Here is a 20232-nt window from a genome sequence, read left to right as displayed (position 1 = left end):
GAAGTAACCTATTAACGTATATAATATAAAAAAACAATACATCAATAAAACTGAAAGTGACCAAAAAAGGAGATACATTGTGCCAAATGTTTTATAACCAAAAAGAACTACAAAAATTAAGATATTATTATAAACTCACACTAGAAATAATTTTTATAATAATTTGTTTTTCCAAATATATGCAAAGATAGTTTCTTTTTTTTTTCCCCTGAGGCAATTGGGGTTAAGTGACTTGCCCAGGGTCACACAACCAGGAAGTATTACGTATCTAAGGTCAGATTTGAACTCAGGTCCTCCTGACTCCAGAGCTGGTGCTCTATCCACTGTACCACCCAGCTTCCCTGTGTCCAAAATTATTTGGGAAAAATTCATGTTCCAAATATTTCTCCCTCCCTTTCTGCCTCGCCCCAAACTCTAATCAGCATACTGCTTTCCAGTTTTCTCAGCAATTTTTGTCAAATAGTGAGTGTTTGGGTTAATCAAACATTAGATTACTATAGCTATTGACTAATGTGGCTTGTGAACATAGCCTATTTCACTGATCTACTATTCTGTTTCTTAGGCAGTACCAAATGGTTTTCCTGACCACTACTTAATAACATAGTTTTAGGTCTGGTATGGCTAGGCTACCTTTCTTTGCATTTTTTTTTTCATTAATTCCCTTGAAATCCTTGATCTTTTGTTATACCAGATGAATTTTCTTATTTTTTCTAGATCTATAAACTAATTGTTGGCAGTTTGATTGGTATGACACTGAATAAGTGGATTAATTTAAGTAGAATTGTTATTTTTATTATATTTGCTCAGTCTACCTATAAGCATTTAATATTCTTCCAGTTGTTTAGGTCTAACTTTATTTGTGTGAAAAGTGGTTTGTAATTGTGTTTATATAGTTCCTGGCTTTGTCTAGGCAGGTAGACTCCCAAAGATTTTATATTATCTACAATTATTTTAAATAGGATTTCTCTTTGAAATAATTTTTTATGACAGGTGTGAATAGGGATTAAATAAGACATGGACAGAGTTGCCATTCTATATCTGGACAAGTATAACCTAGCATTTGGGTGTGTTGGGGAAATGGATTCCTTGGCTTCTTTTGGTTTAGTGATTGATGAGAGGATTGCTTTGTCATCTCAGAAAATAAAAATTCTTTAGCTTTGAAGTCACAGTCAAGTTTGGTGGAAGTAACCAGGGATTCCAAAATCTCCAATGTGCCCTAAAACTAAGTCAGTCACATATGGCAAAGAACAGGAAAGGCAACTTTGGGTATTTCTAGTTCAACTCCCAGTTACCTAAGTATTAATATGGAAGAGTACCCAATTCTTCCCTCTGTTAAAAGTTTCTTTCTTCACTTAGAAGATTCCTACCTGTAATGTTGAGTGACAACCACAGAAGTGGGGAGACAAACACAGTTCTGAGAAAGATAATACCAAACCAGTACCCAAAACTACCTCCACTTGTTTCCAGCAGAATGTAAACTCTTTGAGAGAGATCTTGCTTTTAATTTTGCTTTCAAATCTTCAGCAGTGAGATGTCACCTCACACCTCTCAAATTGTCTAACATGACAGAAAAATATAATGATAAATGTTGGAAGGGATGTGGAAAAACTGAAATACTAATACATTGGGGGTTGAGTTGTGAGATGATTCAACCATTCTAGAGAGCAATTTGGACATATGCCCAACGGGATATAAAACTCTTCATATCTTTTGATCCAACAGTTTCACTACTGGGTCTGCATCCCAAAGAGATAATGAAAAAGAGGAAAGGACCCATATGTGCAAAAATGCTTGTAGCAGCCCTTTTTGTAGTGGCAAGGGATTGGAATTTAGTGAATGCTTACTCATTGGAGAATTGACTGAATAAATTATGGTATATAAAGATAATGGAATATTATTGTTCTGTAAGAAATGATGAGGAGGCTGATTTCAGAAAAGCCCCAAAAGACTTGCATGAACTGATACTGAGTGAAATGAGCAGAACCAAGAAAACATTGTATCCAGTAATAAGATAATGTGATGATCAACTATGATGGACTTAGTTCTTTTCAACAATGCAATTATTAATGAAATTTCAATAGATTTAGGATGGAAAATGCCAATCATATCCAGAGAAAGAACTATGGAGACTGTGCATTGAAGCATTGTATTTTCCCCCTTTTGTTTGTTTTTCTTGTGTTTTTCCTCCTTTTGGTCTGATTTTTCTTGTACAATATGAATAATATAGAAATGTTTTTAAAGGATTGCACATATTTAATCTATAACAGATTACTTGCTTTCTTGGGGAGGGAGAAAAGAAGGGAAGGAGAAAGAAGAATTTGGAACATAAAGTTTTACAAAAATAAATGGTAAAAACTATCTTTACATGTATTTGGAAAAATAAAATACTATTTAAAAAATCTGTAGCACCCAGCTTAGAGTCACAAAGTAAGTGCTTAAGAAATACCTGCTAAGTTGAATTAAATTTCCTGAACACCTCAAATCCTACCTTCCCCCACAAAAATGATGGAGATTGAGAGAACACTTAAAAAAAAAATAAAGGATTCCAGAGATGCAGCTTTGTTTATTGTCCCATAAGTCTTCAATAAATTCAAGTTTTGTATCCCAGCTGTATCCTACACACAAATATTTCAGATTTATTTCCCAGGCTGTGTTTTTTGGCAGGTATTTTTGTTACATAATAGTATAAACTAAACCTTAATCATGGGCTCCCTGAACAAATTGGTGATTCAGCCCCCACCATGGCTGACAAACCAGCCATTCTCCATCTTCCATATGTCTGGAGAGCTCCAGCCAATTGAAACTTCCTTATGTAGCTAAACTCAGTTAGGTAAACCTTAAGTCAACAGTAATACCCCTTATTTCAGCCAAATCCCCATAAAACAGTCATTTCAGAACATGTAAGAAGAAATCTTGGTCACTGTGAATTTTTGATGGTGTTGGAGACTGAATGTCTGTCCTTGTGCCGCAAAGAAATGTTCCTTTTTCTATTTCAGTTGGTGGAAAGGGTTTAAGTGAAATCCCTTAGGACAGAATCCCCTCTTTTATCTATTACACCACTTTTTTGGATTCATCCCTTTGTATACTGGAGGTGGTTCTAAACTTTGTAGACTTTCTGCAGCTAAGTGTGCAATTTATAAATTTTCACTTATGGTTTGTTTTTTTTTTGTTGTTGTTTGTTTGTTTGTTTTTTTGCAGAGAATTCATTTTAAAATCTTTCTCTGGTGGCTAACTTTTTCCTGGATTAGAAATTGTTAAAAGAAAAGGCTATGTTCCAATAGAGAAGAATCAGAGAAGTTTCAATGAGAAGAATTTCCTTCAAACTTAACTATGGATTTGATATTGTAAAAGAAAAGAATAGAGGCACAACATTTCATTTCAAGCCATTCTGTGTAAAGAGTACTGAATTTAGAGTTGTGAGACCTAAATTCAGCTGCCTATACTAATGCCTACTTGTGTGAGCATGGATAAATTTCTTAATTCCATGAGGATCTAGATAGCCTATTTCCTCAACTATAAATTACATTGTTTATCCTGGCCCCACCTCCTGAAGGCCAACTATGTTACAATGCTCCTCTTCCCCTAGAGTTCTTACTAAACATAGATGGGGGTGGTTTAACTTGGGTGTTTACTTTTATTCCTTTTGTTTGTTTGTTCATTTTGTGAGGTAATTGAGGTTAAGTGTGGTCCAACAGTTAGTGTCTGAGGCAGAATTTGAACTAGCTTCTCCTGAGGGCTAGTGATCTATCTACTGCACCATCTAGCTTCTCCTATTTTTATTCCTAATGAATTCATTAAGCAAGGGGAGAAATCCCTGACATCGAACTTCAGATAATTAAGATAATTATTAAAGTTAACTTTGTCAATAAGGAGCCATGGACAAGAAGAGACTTAAGTCATTACCAACACAATCACAAATATCATCCTCCAGCTTTGGGTACATTGCTTTTGTCGTGTCTCTTCAACTGAAAATTAGTGTTTGATAACATTGTGTAGCTTTCACATACCATTCACCTCTCTTCCCTGTTCTCTTTTATCTCCCATTCCCTTCCAGTCTTTGACAATGTCAGTGCTTCCAATACCAAATTCCTGGGGCCCAGTGCTCTCGTACTGCCCCCCCCCCCAGAAGCTCCTGTCTAAGCTGAAAATTAAATTATAAAACTCTTACCTTTAAGAAATTAAGGATTTAATCTTCCAAGTACAAGATACTTGTCATTTTTTCTTATTTTTAAGTTATCTTCATTTCTAAATGTATCCTTTTTAACCTATCCCATTAAAAATGATAATAAAGAAAGAAGGGGAAAATAGGATTCAGTAAAATCATTCAACATATCAACTGAGCATAATAATATTTGAGAACTGGTTGATTTTCTGTGATTTGGAATTCAGTGCTGCAAGCACTGGAGTGATTTGGACTATCTTAATTTTTGAGCTAAAAAATAGACTTGAATCATATCTGGAGTTTTTAAAAAGAGAGAATTCAGCCTGGAAGAGAAAAACTGAGCTAAAAGGTAAATAGAAATGATAGCCCAGTCCTACTCAGAACCTAAGCTGGAAAAAAATTGCTGATACAGGGATAAGGTGAAAGGATTGCTGAGCCATAGAAGAAAAAGGAAAAATTGATGTTGACTATCAGGGTCCAGCAGGCTGTCTTAGTATAGAAGACCAAGATAAAAGCTGTCAAATATATTCACTGCTTTAAGGACTGAAGAGAAATTCCAAAAGCTCTATTCTTTTCTCAGTTTCCTCTATCCATATGAATCTAGTACCAGGCACTATCATATAGTCTGCTTACATTATTTTTCTACATGCTTAAGCATTTTCTGTATTCTGTATTTCTGTTTTCTGTATTCTGTATTCTGACTTTCCCCCAAATGTAAAGAAGCTAGCTAGAAACAAACAAAATTTAAATAAGAGCAGAAAGCCAAACTTCTGTCTGAATATTAGGAATTTTCTTAACTAGGGGCTATGAGCTATTATGGATTTTTTTTGTCTGCTATAAATTCCCCTAAGAGAGAAGAAAAAGAGACTATATGGACTTAAGGGCAACTATGTTGCTCTTAGACAACTTCTATGCTTGAACAAAAAGTGAATTGTTCTAAAAGAGTGTGACTAATTAAATATTTAGTACCTTGAGCCAGAAGGGAAAGGGGAGAAAGAGAACAGCCAGTTCTAAAAGATAAAGCACGGATGAGATTAAGCTCCATCTCCCCCAGAAGGAAGGAAGAGAGAAAAAGGATCTAGTACCTTCTGAAGTACCATTGTTACACAAGTCTGAGAGATTATTTAATATTCCATATATATATATATATATACTCCCTTACCTCTGAAAAGAAGAAAGGGAAGTACATCATCTTGTCTCTTTTATAGAATCAAACTTAATTATTATAATTATATAACATTGAATTTTGGTAAAGATATAGTCCATTATTAAATATAACTTAATAAAGCTGATTGTTTGCTACTAATATCCTCATTAAAATACCTCTACTTTGGATAGAGATCACTTTCATAAAAAATTCATATAAATGGGAAAGTAGGTGTATAAGTCAAAAGGATGAAATATTTACAAACTAGCTGTATTACTGGGCAAATCCCTTCACTTCTTTTAGACTTGTCTTTATAATGGGGTTAATGATAGTACTTACTTCAGAATATTATTGTGAAGATCAGCTATGATAACATATGGAAAGAACTCTATTAATCTTTTTTTATTTTTGTTTTTTTTAACATTTTTATTTTTAAAAACTAATTAATTAATTAATTAATGTACAACGCGTATGCATGGGTAATTTTTCCAATACTGACCCTTGCAAAACCTTTTGTTCCAAATTTTCCCCTCCTTTCCTCTGACTCCTCCTCTAGCTGGCAGGTAGTCCAATACATGTTATTTAAATATGTTGAAATATATGTTAAATCCAATATATGTATACATATTTATACAATTATCTTGCCACACAAGAAAAATCAGATCAAGAAGGAAGGAAAAGAAAAACTGAGAAGGAAAACAAAATGCAACAAATAACAACAGAGAGAGTGAGAATGCTATGTTGTGTTCCACATTCTGTTCCCACAGTTCTCTCTCTGGGTGTAGATAGCTCTCTTCATCACTGAACAAATGGAACTGGTATGATTCCTCTCATTGTTGAAGAGAGCCACGTCCATCAGAACTGATTGTCATATTGTCTTGTTGCTGTGTATAATGATCTCCTGGTCCTGCTCATCACTCAGCATCAGTTCATGTAAGTCTCTCCAGGTCTTTCTGAAATCATCCTGCTGGTCATTTCTTACATAACAATATTCCACAACATTCATATACCGTACTTTATTCAGCCATTCTCCAATTGATGGGCATCCACTCAGTTTCCAGTTTCTGGCCACTAAAAAGAGGGCTGTCACAAATATTTTTGCACATGTGGGTCCCTTTCCCTCCTTTAAGATCTCTTTAGAATGTAAGCCCAGTAGAAACACTGCTGGGTCAAAAGGTATGCACAGTTTTATAATTTTTTGATTATGAACTCTACCAGTCTTAAAGCACTAGATAAATTTCAGCTAGCATTATTATTGCTGCTGCAAATATTCTCTTGGGTTGGCTTGGGTTTTCAGTATTAATATCTGAAATTTTTCATATCTTTGCCCCCTCCCTGCCCCATCCCTTGACATGCTAACAATTGTGTCATCTCCAGAACAGATCTTCTCTACAAATACTTGGTTAAATCTAGCTCGCTTTAGTATTTTGTTTTCTCTTTAGTGCCATTTCTACCTACATATGACAACACTGTGTGATTTTTAGGGTCCCAATGCTATAACTTCTTTTTTTAATGGAGATAAGTTTATTATAATGCTTTCTGCATATAGTTTTCACGTTTTTTTCTTTTTATAATTTTCTTTCCACTTTTATCCTTGAATATCCTTAGTGGTTACTTGCTTACTTGGATTTTTTCCAACTTTTATTTAAATTGTTTTTTCTCTCTAATATTCTTATCTTCTATAAAAATCATACTATTCATGATGTCCTATCATCTTTCTTTGTAAATTTTTACAAATAATTTTATTTCCTAACCAGATACTACCGCTTTTAATTTGACAACTAAATCAGAATTTTGATAAGTAAAGTACTTTCTAGGATCTTTTCATCTATTTGTTTTAACAATTTCTTTCCATGGGTTGTGCATCTGGATAAAATTATTACATTTAGTACTGATGTAATTTCTGTTTTACTCTTCCCAATTTTAATTTTTCACTGCTTGTTTAAATGATTCAGAGTAAAATCTTCTTAACTGTATGCCATATTCCTTTCTCATTATTATTATTCTTGTTTTTATTAATTTTTATTAAGTCTGACCTAGCTCCCTGGGGGCCTCAGAATCAGTCAGAGTCAGGATAAGCAAAAGTCCTTGGTCTTTAGGGGGAGAAGTGAAGGAGATTGACAAAACTGCCAGGAATTTTGCCAAGGATCCTTCCTTGATTCTAGGGTTCAGAATCTCCACACTTTTCTCCTCCTCCTCCTGAGGCCAAGTGAAGTTCTCTTGCCTCTCTCACTCCACCCCCCAATCCTTTCCTACAATTCTCCTAACCTCAAGCATTGAGCCAGCATTAACTCTGAGAAGAGAAATTCCAAACATGCTAATAGAGTTATTGTCCAATAGGTAATTAGCCTTAAGTGCTCGGTTGTCTGATTCCAGTGCACCTATTCAGAGTTTCAGCCCCTTACAAATTTTGGTCACAGATCTGAGGTATATCTGATAGTATGGCTATACAAAAATGGACAACTACATCAACAACAAATTGACGTTAAACTGCAATCTATTTTTATGCTGTTATTTACTGCTCAATATGTCTAGTGTATACCAACACTTTTTTCAAGTCTCAATTCTCAAAGAATTATTACTTCATCATAATATAGTGGTATGAGGCTTATGTGAGCTACAAGTCTTCAGCCTCTCTTATTCCTTCTTACTGAAACATATTTCCCCATTTTTTCACATCTCATCTTTTTTCACTTTTTGCATTTAACTGGCTGTTAGAAGTTCATTTAATTTAGAGTATCTTATCAAGGTCTTCAAAGAATTTCATGACTATTCCATCTTCAGCAATTTATGGTGTTGCTTAAATTGCAATTATTTTCATGATGATCCCCCTGCAAATATTTATCATTAGCACTGCGATACATGATAGCTAAATGTTCCTTTAAAATGTTTCTTATTCCTTTGGACATGCAATAAAACTCACTCAGCTGACTCTCTTCTTTGCCTCTCCAGAGAGTGTTGACTAGCCCTCCTTCCATATATAACAAGAATATCAAGATTGATAGCATTCATTTCTTCTAACAATAAATTCACTATTTGGTCATTAGATAAGGATGTCCCTTATAGAATACTGATAGTTGAGTTAAATTATATTCATGTGATCGTTAGCATCTTTGGTCCCTTTTCTTAATGCTTTGTCACTCTTCTTGGAGAAGCAGAAGGGAGCTACAACAGGCTGAGTATATTTAAATTTTTTTCTTTGTTTAATGAGTTGTCATAGACAAAAATCATTCATAAATAGATTGCTAGTCTTTGGTGAAATGCTTCTCCGTAGTTAACTAGGCTGGTCTTCAGAAAACAGACTTGACCTATTGCTAGAGCCAAACCCAGAGCCTTTCCAGCACAGTAGAACTGATCAGAACTTAGTCTCCTGGTGTAGTCTTCAAGAATCCAGAGTTACCTCCATACTCCAACACCTTCATAAAATCTATTAACAGTCAGAACATAGAGAACATCTTGTCGAACTCCTCATTTTTCTTGGATGAGGAAACTATTTTTCTAAACATGTTCTACAGCTTTTCTGGGATCATAGGAGTAGTCTTTCTGGGTCAACCAATGTGGAGGATAAGGAGTCACATTCATAGTGGATAATCAAGAAATCGAAAGCAAATTCTTTCTCTGCAATATGCCACTTCCCAGCTCAATACTGTTTTTTTCCTTCTGTGCTTTCATAATCTGAGGACAAGAAAATCTCTTGAATTATCTCACTGGCAAGTGAATTCATAATCAAAGGGAAATGCCTCACAGAGCATAATCAACAGGCCTCCATTCACAGCAGCCGGAAGCCATGGATTTAGTCACTATAACTGAATATTTTTTTCAGTGTAGATGGTTAATTTTACAAGTGCTAATGATATATTGGGCTGGGCAAAATGAAGTAAGAGGAATCAACAGGCATGGTCCAGGCTATAATTTCATACTTCTCCAGGGATAAAAAAAAGAATTGACTCTTTTCCCAGGCCTAAATTAACCTTGAGCTTGGAAACATAATCAGACAAATTATCCCTTTCTTGTTCTATAGGAAACAATTAATATATACTGAAGCTACAGAGAAAAGTAAGTCTTCTTTCAAAGCCCCTGTAGTGATGGAGATACATTTTCTTCCCCTTGAGTCAATGCTCTGAGGATTTTCATTCCTGGGACTGAGTACTAAATCTGACAGCAGGTAGTTGGTCAACAAGCATTTATTAAGCACTTATTATATGCTAGACACTGTGCTAAATGCTGAGGGTAAAAAGAAAACCCAAATCAGTCCCTTCTCCAGAGATCCTACAAGCTAATTTTGATAGATAACATGGAATAATTATATACATATAAATGGAAGGTAATACCATAGAGAAGACACAGTTTGGAGGTGTGGAGGACAGAGTCTGCTAAAGAGGGTAAGGTATGAATTAAGTCTTAAGGTAAACCAAGGAAGCTCAAAAGCAGAAGTGAGGAGGGGACCAATTCTAAAGCATTGAGGATGGAGATGGAATGTATATAGTTTTATGAAGAATAGGAAGCAGACCAGAGTGTGTGGAGGGAACTAAAGTATAAGAAGCTTAGAAAGATAGAAAAGAGTTAAGTTGCAAAGGGCTTCAAAGGCTAAACAGGAACTTATACTGAATCTTGGAGGTAAAAGGGAAGTACCGGAGGTTACTGAGTAGGAGAATGATATGGTCAGGCTTACGCTTTAAAAAAAAAAATCACTTTGGTAACTGAGAGGAGGATGGATTGAATTAGACATCTATTGCAACAGTTCTAGGGAGAGATAGATGATGAGAGTCTATACTAAGGTGGTAGCTCCAAGAATAAAAAGGAGGAGCCATATACAAGAAACAATGGAAAGGTAGAAATAATAAGATTTGACAATGGATTAGGTATGTAAAGGGTGTGGATGAGGAGTCAAGGAAACAATGAAGCTGCAGGCCTGGTTATTTGGAGGATGGTGGTATCATCAATAATTATAGGAAAGTTGGGAAAAGAGGAGGAATTTGGGGAAACATAAGTTCTGTCTTGGACTTGTTGAAAATTTTAATCCGTAGTCAATTACTTAATACCTGTATGACCTTGGAGAAGCCACTATAAATATACTAAATATATATATATATATATATATAATAGAAAAATATATATATATATATACACATATACACTAAATACTATGATTCTAAAATAGCCTTGTCTCTGATCTCCCAGACAGAGAATCAGACCAATTATATTCTTCACCTTTACTAAAACAAAAATGGATTCAGAAGGAAGGGGTCAAGAATGGTACCCTTGACTTTTATTTGATCAAGGAAAAATCAGGAAGCTGGGTTATTACACATGTTAATAATTTTTAAAAATATATTAAAACTTTCATAAGAGACCCCTCATAAACATATTTCCATTTTCATTTTTTAATTTAGAAAAACAAAGCAGAAAAGGGATGGTTAAAATAAAATAAGATTCAAAAGATGTAGGACAATAAAAATATATTCCTCATTTCTCTTTGAAGGCTTCCTATTTAAACCCTTTTATAAAAAGAGTCCAGGACATTTCCCCCCATCACTGCGACACTGCATTGCCATCCTTTCCTAGTCACTTGTCCATACTATTCTCACTAGAACAGATCTGAAGGAAAGGAGACAGCATGACACAATGGAAAGAGTGAAGAATATGCCTCTTCATGAGTGACTTTGGGCTGGATAAGTCATCTACCTACTCTGAGCCTCCCTCTGATTGTGAGATGAGGTGTTATCCTACGTGACCTTTAAAGTTACTTTCAGCTCTAAAGCTATGATAATGACAAGGGTTCAAATCAATGTTAGCATTTTTGAGGGTACCACCATCTTCCCACTCTTCACAACCTCATCCTCAACTCCTGCATTCTTTCTCACTTCCCATAAGTCTTGTACTTTCTATCTTAACAACCTTGTCTATACCCCTTTCTATTGTCTAGTTTCATCACCATGGTGTGGGCTCTCATTTCCTTATATCTGGATGATTAGTATACTAATTAGTCTGTCTGCCTCAAGTCTCTCCTCTGCACCATTCCTTCCTCCACTCAACTTTCAAATTGATATTCCTCTAGCATAGTTCTGACAATATTACAACCTCACCTCACACCATCCTTATTCAATAAACTCCTTCCTCTATTACCTACAGGATAAAATATAAAATTCTCTTTTTGGCTTTCAAAACCCTTTATAACCTTACTACTTTTCTCTGCCCAAAAATGAATATACCTTATTCCCCTTAACTTATTCTATAATCTAGTGATACTGGACTTCTTTTGGTCCTCATCCACAAAACTTCATCTCCCAGTTCCAAGCATTTTCACTCACTCTCCTCCACCACCAAAACTCTCTCCCTTATCTCTGCAAATTACTTTCCCTGGCTCCCTCCAAGATTCTATTAAAATTCTACCTTGTACAAGGAACCATTCCCAATCCTCTTTAGTTTCAATACCTTCCATCTGAGACTTCCTTATTAGTCTTTGGGGTGGGAAAGATTTTGAAGTTAGCAGAATCAAAAAAATAATGAATATAAAAACAACTGTGAAAACTGTAAGAATTATTATCAATACAATGTTCTATATAATCTATACACATTCTCTTATTTCTGTTTCCTTTTTGTCAGCTCAGGACTCAGAATAGGTTTCATGGAAGAGCTGAGTCTCAGAAGGTAGATAAAATTTTAACAAGTGAAAATGGAAAGGGAAAGCATTATGTATCAAGGGATCATAGAACTTCTAAATCCAGAGTCAATATTTTTTCATTTATTTGATGTGCTTTTTATAATCAGTTACATGAGTAAAAACTTCCCAAGGAAATGAACATTGATATTTAAAATGTAAGACTTTGTGTTAAGAAACAGCTTGGAATTCTTACAAGTACTAAAGAACAGAGAGAATTCTGGGAAAATGGTAGAGTAGGTCAGAAAATTCCAAGCCTTCCAGATTTCTTCCCCAAATGAGACAAAATAACATCTCAGGGCAAATGTAGAGAGAATAAAAATAAACAAGAGCTGGGAGAGAACAGTGGTCCTCTTGGGACAATTAGAGGAGATCCAAAGAAATATAGCAGAATGGTGATTTGGCCCATGTGAAGTATAGACACCAATAGGCTAGTTCCACTGAAGCAACAAGTAGGTAGCCCTGGGGTTAGCTGAGTTAGCTGAGACTAGGCCCAACCACAGAAATTTCCCTCTCCCAGATAATATGGGGAGTCAGGCATATAAGCTAAGGAAGACTGAGAGGCCTTTGCTGATAAGGAACACCCGATCCAGCTACACTGCCAAAACAAAGTCCTGGGTGAGAAAGAACTAGCACAAGTCCCTTGAGTGCAGAAGCAGAAGGACAGGAATTCTGCTGACTTAAAAATTATAATGTGGATCAGTGCGATAGATTAGATACACATGATACATAACCAGTAACTATAATAATCCAGTATTTGATAAACTTCAAAACTCCAGTTTCTGGGATGAAAACTCACTATTTCAAAAAAAATTGCTTCTGGAAAATAACAAATTAAAAACTCAGCATAGATCTACATCTCACATTCCATACCAAAATAAGGTTAAAATGGCTTCATGATTTTGGCATAAAGTGTGACACTAAGGTCTTGTCTTGAACTAAACAAAACACACCAACCGTATTGTAGAGAGCACAACTCCATTGGGTTGGCCACATTGTTCAAATGCCAAATGTAGGCTTGCCAAAAAAAAAAAATATTTTATGGAGAACTCACACAGGGCAAGTGCTCTCAAGGTAGTCAGAAAAAAGCAATACAAAGACACTCTCCAGGTCTCTCTTAAGAACTTTAGAATCAATTGCATGACATGGGAGACACCAGTATGGGACTTTCTAGCATGGAGTGCTCTCATCAGAGAAGATATAGATACCCAAAAACAAATAAATAAATGAATTAATTTTTTAAAGTTCTGTTTCTGAGGTGTATTCTAACTGTTCAGGGGGGAAAAAAACATGTGGAGGGTTCATATATCTTATATCTTTACTTAAATATTATGAGCCTACTTTGTATTCTGTATTTTACAATTCATTTTTGTTGTTTTATTTTATCATAGTCACAAAGTGTCCTTTAAACTTTCATTAACACATTTAATTATCTTCTATATGAAAAATACATTGCACTTTGTTTATTTCCTAATATTTTGTATTACAAAAGATATTTAATATAATAATCATTGATTGATGAATAAGGGTGGGGAAGGATTGTTGCTGACTGTGGGCACTTTTAGGAGTATGGAATTATTGGTTTCAGTTCCAGTCCAGAGGGGAAAAGTGAAGGAGGATCTGAGGCCAGAGGCACCACCTTCCCTTATCCTAGAACTAGAAGACAAATTGTGATAAAGAATATAAAAAATATATTTTTTTAATGAGCAGGCAAAAGAGAAAAATCCATAGAAATTTATTGTGGGAATAGAGAAGACTGGGGTTCATCTTCAGAGAAGGATACTGAGGCAAAAAAGCCTCTCTTACCCCAAAGAGTAGTGTCAAATGGTCCCCACCTGCCCAGAAAGAATTCATAGAATGACAACAACAAAAAACCCTTTAAAAATCAAATGAGAGAGATTGAGAAAAAAATTCCTTAAAGAATAATTCAAGAAAGACAAAAAGATTATGAAAAGGAAGTTAACCAAGTACAAAAAGAGAACTAAAATCTTGAGGATGAAAATGACTCCTTGAAAACTAGAATTGGGAAAGGGAAAGTCAGCGAAATTATGAAACCAAAAAATTAAAAAAAAAAACCCTAAAATACAAACAATGAAAAACTAAAAGAGAATGTGAAACATTTTATGAGAAAAACAACTGATCTGGAGAACAGATTGATAAGAGAAAACATAAGAATAATCAGAAGACCTGAAGTCTACAATTAAAAAAAGAGTCTGGATTCAATAATACAAGAAATAATTGAAGAAAAAAGTTCCTGACATGTTAGAAGAGGAGAAAGTAGAAATAGAAAAAAAAAATCCACCAATCACTACCTGAATGAGATTCTAGAAGGAAAACCAACAGGGTTATCAAAGCCAAATTCCAAAATCCCAGTTCATGAAGAAAAAATTATGAGCAACAAGAGAGAAAAAAAATTCAAATACAATGGAGCCACAATTAGAATCACATAAAACTTATTTCTGCTCATTTCACTTAAGATCAGTTCATGTAAGTCTCGCCAGTCCTCTCTGTTTTCATCCTGCTGGTCATTTCTTACAGAACAATAATATTTCATAATGTTCATATACCACAATTTACTCAAACATTCTCTAATTGATAGGCATCTATTCATTTTCCAGCTTCTAGCCACTACAAACAGGGCTGCCACAAACATTTTGGCAAATACAGGTCCCTTTCCCTTCTTCAAGAACTCTTTGGGATATAAGCCCAGTAGTAACACTGCTGGATCAAAGGGTATGCACAATTTGATAACTTTTTGAGCATAGTTCCAAATTGCTCTCCAGAATGGCTGGATGTGTTCACAATTCCACCAACAATGTATCAGTGTCCCTGTTTTCCCACATCCCCTCCAACATTCCATGTTATCTTTCCCTGTCATTCTAGCCAATCTGATAGGTAGTGGTATCTCAGAGTTGTCTTAATTTGCATTTCTCTGATTAATATGATTTGGAGCATATTTTCATATGTCCATAAATAGTTTCAATTTCTTCATCTGAGAATTGTCTGTTCATATCCTTTGACCATTTATCAATTGGAGAATGGCTTGATTTCTTATAAATTAGAGTCAATTCTCTATATATTTTGGAAATGAGGCCTTTATCAGAACCTTTGACTATAAAAATGTTTTCCCAGTTTATTGTTTCCCTTCTAATTTTGTCTGCATTTGTTTTGTTTGTATAAAAACTTTTCAATTTGATATAATCAAAATTTTCTATTTTGTGGTCAATAGTGATCTCTAGTTCTTCTTTAGTCATAAATTCCTCCCTCTTCCACAGGTCTGAGAGGTAAACTATGCTCTTCCAATTTATTTATAATCTCATTCTTTATGCCTAGGTCATGAACCCATTTTGACCTTATCTTGGTGTATGGTGTTAAGAGTGGGTCAATGCCTAGTTTCTGCCATACTAATTTCCAATTTCCCCAGCAATTTTTGTCAAATACTGTGTTCTTAGCCCAAAAACTGGGATCTTTGGGTTTGTCAAACACTATATTATTAAAGTTATTGGCTTTTTTGTCCTTTGAACCTAACCTATTCCATTGATCCAACTAGACTATTTCTTAGCCAATACCAGATGGTGTTAGTAACTGCTGCTTTATAATATAATTTTAGATCTGGTACAACTAGGCCACCTTCATTTGATTTTTTTTTTCATTAATTCCTTTGAAATTCTTGACCTTTTGTTTTTTCATATGAACTTTGTTGTTATTTTTTCTAGGTCATCAAAGTAGTTTTTTGGGAGTCTGATTGGTATAGCGCTAAATAAATAGATTCGTTTAGGTGCTATTGTCATTGTTATTATATTTGCTCACCCAATCCAAGAGCATTTAATATTTTTCCAGTTGGTTAGACCAGACTTAATTTGTGTGGAAAGTGTTTTGTAGTTTTGCTCATAAAGTTTCTGATTTTCCCTTGGCAGATAGATTCCTAAATATTTTATACTATCAGTAGTTACTTTAAATGGAATTTCTCTTTGTAACTCTTAACTGTTGGGTTTTGTTAGTGATATATAAGAATGCTGATGACTTATGTGGGTTTATTTTGTATCCTGCAACTTTGTGAAAGGTGTGGATTGTTTCTAATAACTTTTTAGTAGAATCTCTGGGGTTCTCTAAGTATACCATCATATCATCAGCAAAGAGTGATGATTTGGTTTCCTCATTGCCTATTCTTATTCCTTTAATCTCTTTCTCAACTCTTATTGCCAAAGCTAGCATTTCTAATACAATATTAAATAGTAATGGTGATAGTGGGCAACCTTGTTTCACTCCTGATCTTATTGGGAATGGTTGCAGTTTGTCCCCATTACATATGATGCTTACTGCTGGTTTTGAATAGATGCACTGATTATTTTAAGGAAAAGTCCATTTATTCCTATGCTCTCAAGAGTTTTTTTTAATAGGAATGGATGTTGGATTTTATCAAATGCTTTTTCTGCATCTATTGAGATGATCATATGGTTTTTGTTAATTTGATTATTAATATGGTCAATTATGCTGATAGTTTTCCTAATATTGAACCAGCCCTGAATTCCTGGTATAAATCCTACTTGATCATGGTGTATTATCTTGGGAATGATTTTCTGTAGTCTTTTTGCTAAAATCTTATTTAAGATTTTAGCATCAATATTCATTAGGGAGATTGGTCTATAATTTTCTTTCTCTGTTTTCAACCTACCTGGTTTAGGTATCAGTACCATGTCTGTGTCATAAAAGGAATTTGGTAGGACTCCTTCATTCCCTATTTTTTCAAATAGTTTATAAAGCATTGGGGCTAATTGTTCTTTGAATGTTTGGTAGTATTCACATGTAAATCCATCTGGTCCCTGGGATTTTTTTTAGGGAGTTGATTAATAGCTTGTTCTATTTCTTTTTCTGAAATGGGGCTATTTAAGCATTTTACTTTACTACCATCTCTGATAATCTGGGAAGCCTATATTTTTGGAGGTAGTCATCCATTTCGCTTAGTTTATCAAATTTATTGGCATAAAGTTGGGCAAAGTAACCCTTTATTATTTCTTTAATTTCCTCTTCATTGGTGGAAAGTTCTCCCTTTTCAATTTTAAGACTACTAATTTACTCACCTCACTTAGTATCAGTTTGTATAAGTCTTTCCTAGCTTTTCTGAAATCAGTCTTTTTCCTTTTATGATTTCTTTGGGATACAGACCCTGTAGAGACATTTTTGGATCAAAGGGCATGCACAGTTTTATAGTCCTTTTGAGCATAGTACCAAATTACTCTCCAGAATGGTTGGATCATTTCACAACTCTACCAACAATGTAGTAATGTCCTGATTTTTCCCCCATTTCTCCTTCAACATTTATCATTATTTTTTCCTATCATTCTGACTAATCTGAGAGGTGTGAAGTGGTACCCCAGACTTGTCTTAATGTGTATTTCTCTAATCAGTAGTGATTTAAGGCTTCTTTTCATATGAGTAGCAATGGCTTTAATTTTATCATCTGAAAATTGTCTGTTCATATTTTTGATCACTTATTAATTGAGGAGTGGCATGTATTCTTATACATTTGAGTTAATTCCCAATATATTTTATAAATGAGGTTTTTATCAGAAATACTGGATATAAATTTTTTTCCTACCTTTCTACTTCCCTTTTAATGTTGGCTGCATTGATTTTGTTTGTAAAAAAATTTTTTTTTAATTTAATATAATCAAAATTATTCATTTTGCATTTCATAATGTTCTCTACTTCTTCTTTGGCTATAAATTTCTCCCTTCTCCATGGATTTGAGAAGTAGACTATCCCTAGTTCTAATTTGTTTATAGTATCACTCTTTATGTCTAAATTATGAACCCATTTCAACCTTATATTGGTATAAGGTGTTAGGTGTTAATTAATGCCTAGTTTCTGCCATGCTATTTTCCAGTTTTCCCAGCAATTTTTGTCAAATAGTGAGTTCTTATCCTAGAAACTGGAGTCTCTGGATTTATCAAACACTAAATTACTATACTCATTGCCTATTATGTCTTATGAGCTTAAGCTTTTCCACTGATCCACTACTCTATTCCTTAGTCAGTACCAAATGTACTGGTACAACTAGGCGATCATCTTTTGCATTTTTTCCCAATAATTTTCTTGAAATTTTTGCCCTTTTATGGTATCTTCCACACTGCAGTTTTCTGCCTACTCGCCTCTGCCTCTCCTATATTCCAGAAAGCCTTTTCTGAGCCCCTGCATTAGCAGCTGATACCTTCTCAATCTCAGAATACCTTCTAACTATTCTCTATGTATATTATATATACTTGGTTATTTACATGTTTTCTCCTTGATCAAAGAATAAACTCATCTACATATCTGTGTATTATAATAATACCAAAAGTCAGTACTCCATAGATAAGTGGTCAAAAGATAAAAAGTTCAATGGAACTGCAAACTATTAACAACTAGATGAAAGAATGCTCCAAATCATTAATAGAAATGCACATCAAAACAATTCTGAAGTTTCAACACATCCAAATTGTCAAATATGACAAGAGATAGTAATATTTGATATTAAAAGGGTTATGGGAACAATGGTACACTATTTGAATCAATACAACTAATTGGGAAACAATTTATATAAAATATCCATATCCCTGGATCCATAACTTTCACTACTAGGTTTATAACCCAAGGAGTCCATTGACAAAAAGAAAATCCCCACAAACACCAAAATATTTATTGCAACATTTTTTTGTTATAGCTAAAGACTAGAAACAAAAATTATTAATAGTTTGGACCTCATCAGCACATTGTTGACTTTCCCCTTTACCCTCTCCCCCTTCCCCTGAGAAGATCAAGAACAGAAGAAGCCAATGATGATGGAGAATATTATCAGATTTGGGATCTGGAAAGATGGATATGATGGAAAGATAAGGGAATAAACAATTATAGGTTGCTACCAAGAGTATTGGTGAAATGAGTAATGGCAGCTTGACACAGTAGTGTCAAGGTATGTAATACAATAAGAAAAGAGTTAATGAATGGGGAGAATAGGAAGCAATTTTTACTCTTGATCTAGTAAAGTTACTATAAGAGCAAAGAGCAGTTTCACTTGACAAGAGAATAAAAGAATTGGAAAGATAAAATTGTGTGGGGTTTTAAATAATTTTGAGAGTGTCTGGATGATTTGCTTATTTTATTAGTAAGTAACACATTATGAATAAAAGGATGATTATTTGGCTATCTATTAGACTTAAGACAATCTTGGCAGCTAGTTTAGGGCTAATTTTTTTTTAAAGAGGAGGAGTGGCAATCAACTCTGATTGATTAACACAATGGGAAACACATTATATTAAAATGAGAAGTTGAGAATGACATCATGTCACCCTTGGACAGAGAAACTATCTCTATACCCAGATCATCCAAAGCCGTGGGTTATCTAGTCAAAGAATGTATGCTCCACCCAAACCAGATTGGGTCTTGAACAAGAAAGTTCTCATTATCAGCAATGTCCTTCAAGAAATTGAACTTTTTAAAAATCAGAACTTTAGAAAAAGAAGAGAAGTCTGGATCTCCCCAAATTATTGTTTATGAATTCTGATTAGATTTTGCTGCTTATGTTTCTGATGCAGCCTAGAGAGAGTACTTTTAGGATATTTGTTCATCTCCATCTTTGTAAAGACCTCCCATAAACTGTTCCCCATCCTCTAAGCTACTGATAAGCAATTTAGTTTATTTCTCCATATGCCTTGTGGTGAAATGTCAAGGAGGCCAGGTCCTAGAGACTAATCAGAGGTTTCTATTAGAATGTGAATATATTCATTGACCTGACAAAAGAGAGGAATCCTTTAAGTATTTGTCAATATCTGCACCCGTCTATAAGCGAGGATTATAAATTCATTCTGTAGATAGAAAGGAAATCAAGAACAAGGAAGCCAGGAGAGAACTGCTAGTATTTTCAAGGTAGAAAGAGGTCTGTAGAGGACATTTACAGGTAATAAAAATATTGGCAAACAAAGACTTTCTTGAAGACATGGAATTTAGTATTTGGCTATACTCAATGGGCAAGATTCTATTCTTTGAAAGGGAATAAAGTGAGATTTTTTGGTTTTGGTTATCAATTCCCAAGGAGAGAGTGGTAGAAACAGGATTCTTCCAAAGGAAGAATCTTAGTGAAATGACAATAATTCACATTGTATGAATCTCAATATCCAACATACAGACAACCAAGTACAGATACCACTGGATTCTCACGGATCCAAGGATCTGTTCTAACCCTGAAAGGGTCATTTGTGTTTCTGCAATAGTGTTCCTTCTAAT

Source organism: Antechinus flavipes, chromosome 2 (assembly GCF_016432865.1).
Source record: "Antechinus flavipes isolate AdamAnt ecotype Samford, QLD, Australia chromosome 2, AdamAnt_v2, whole genome shotgun sequence".
In the NCBI taxonomy this organism is placed as follows: domain Eukaryota; kingdom Metazoa; phylum Chordata; class Mammalia; order Dasyuromorphia; family Dasyuridae; genus Antechinus; species Antechinus flavipes.
This window is presented reverse-complemented; position numbering follows the sequence as displayed.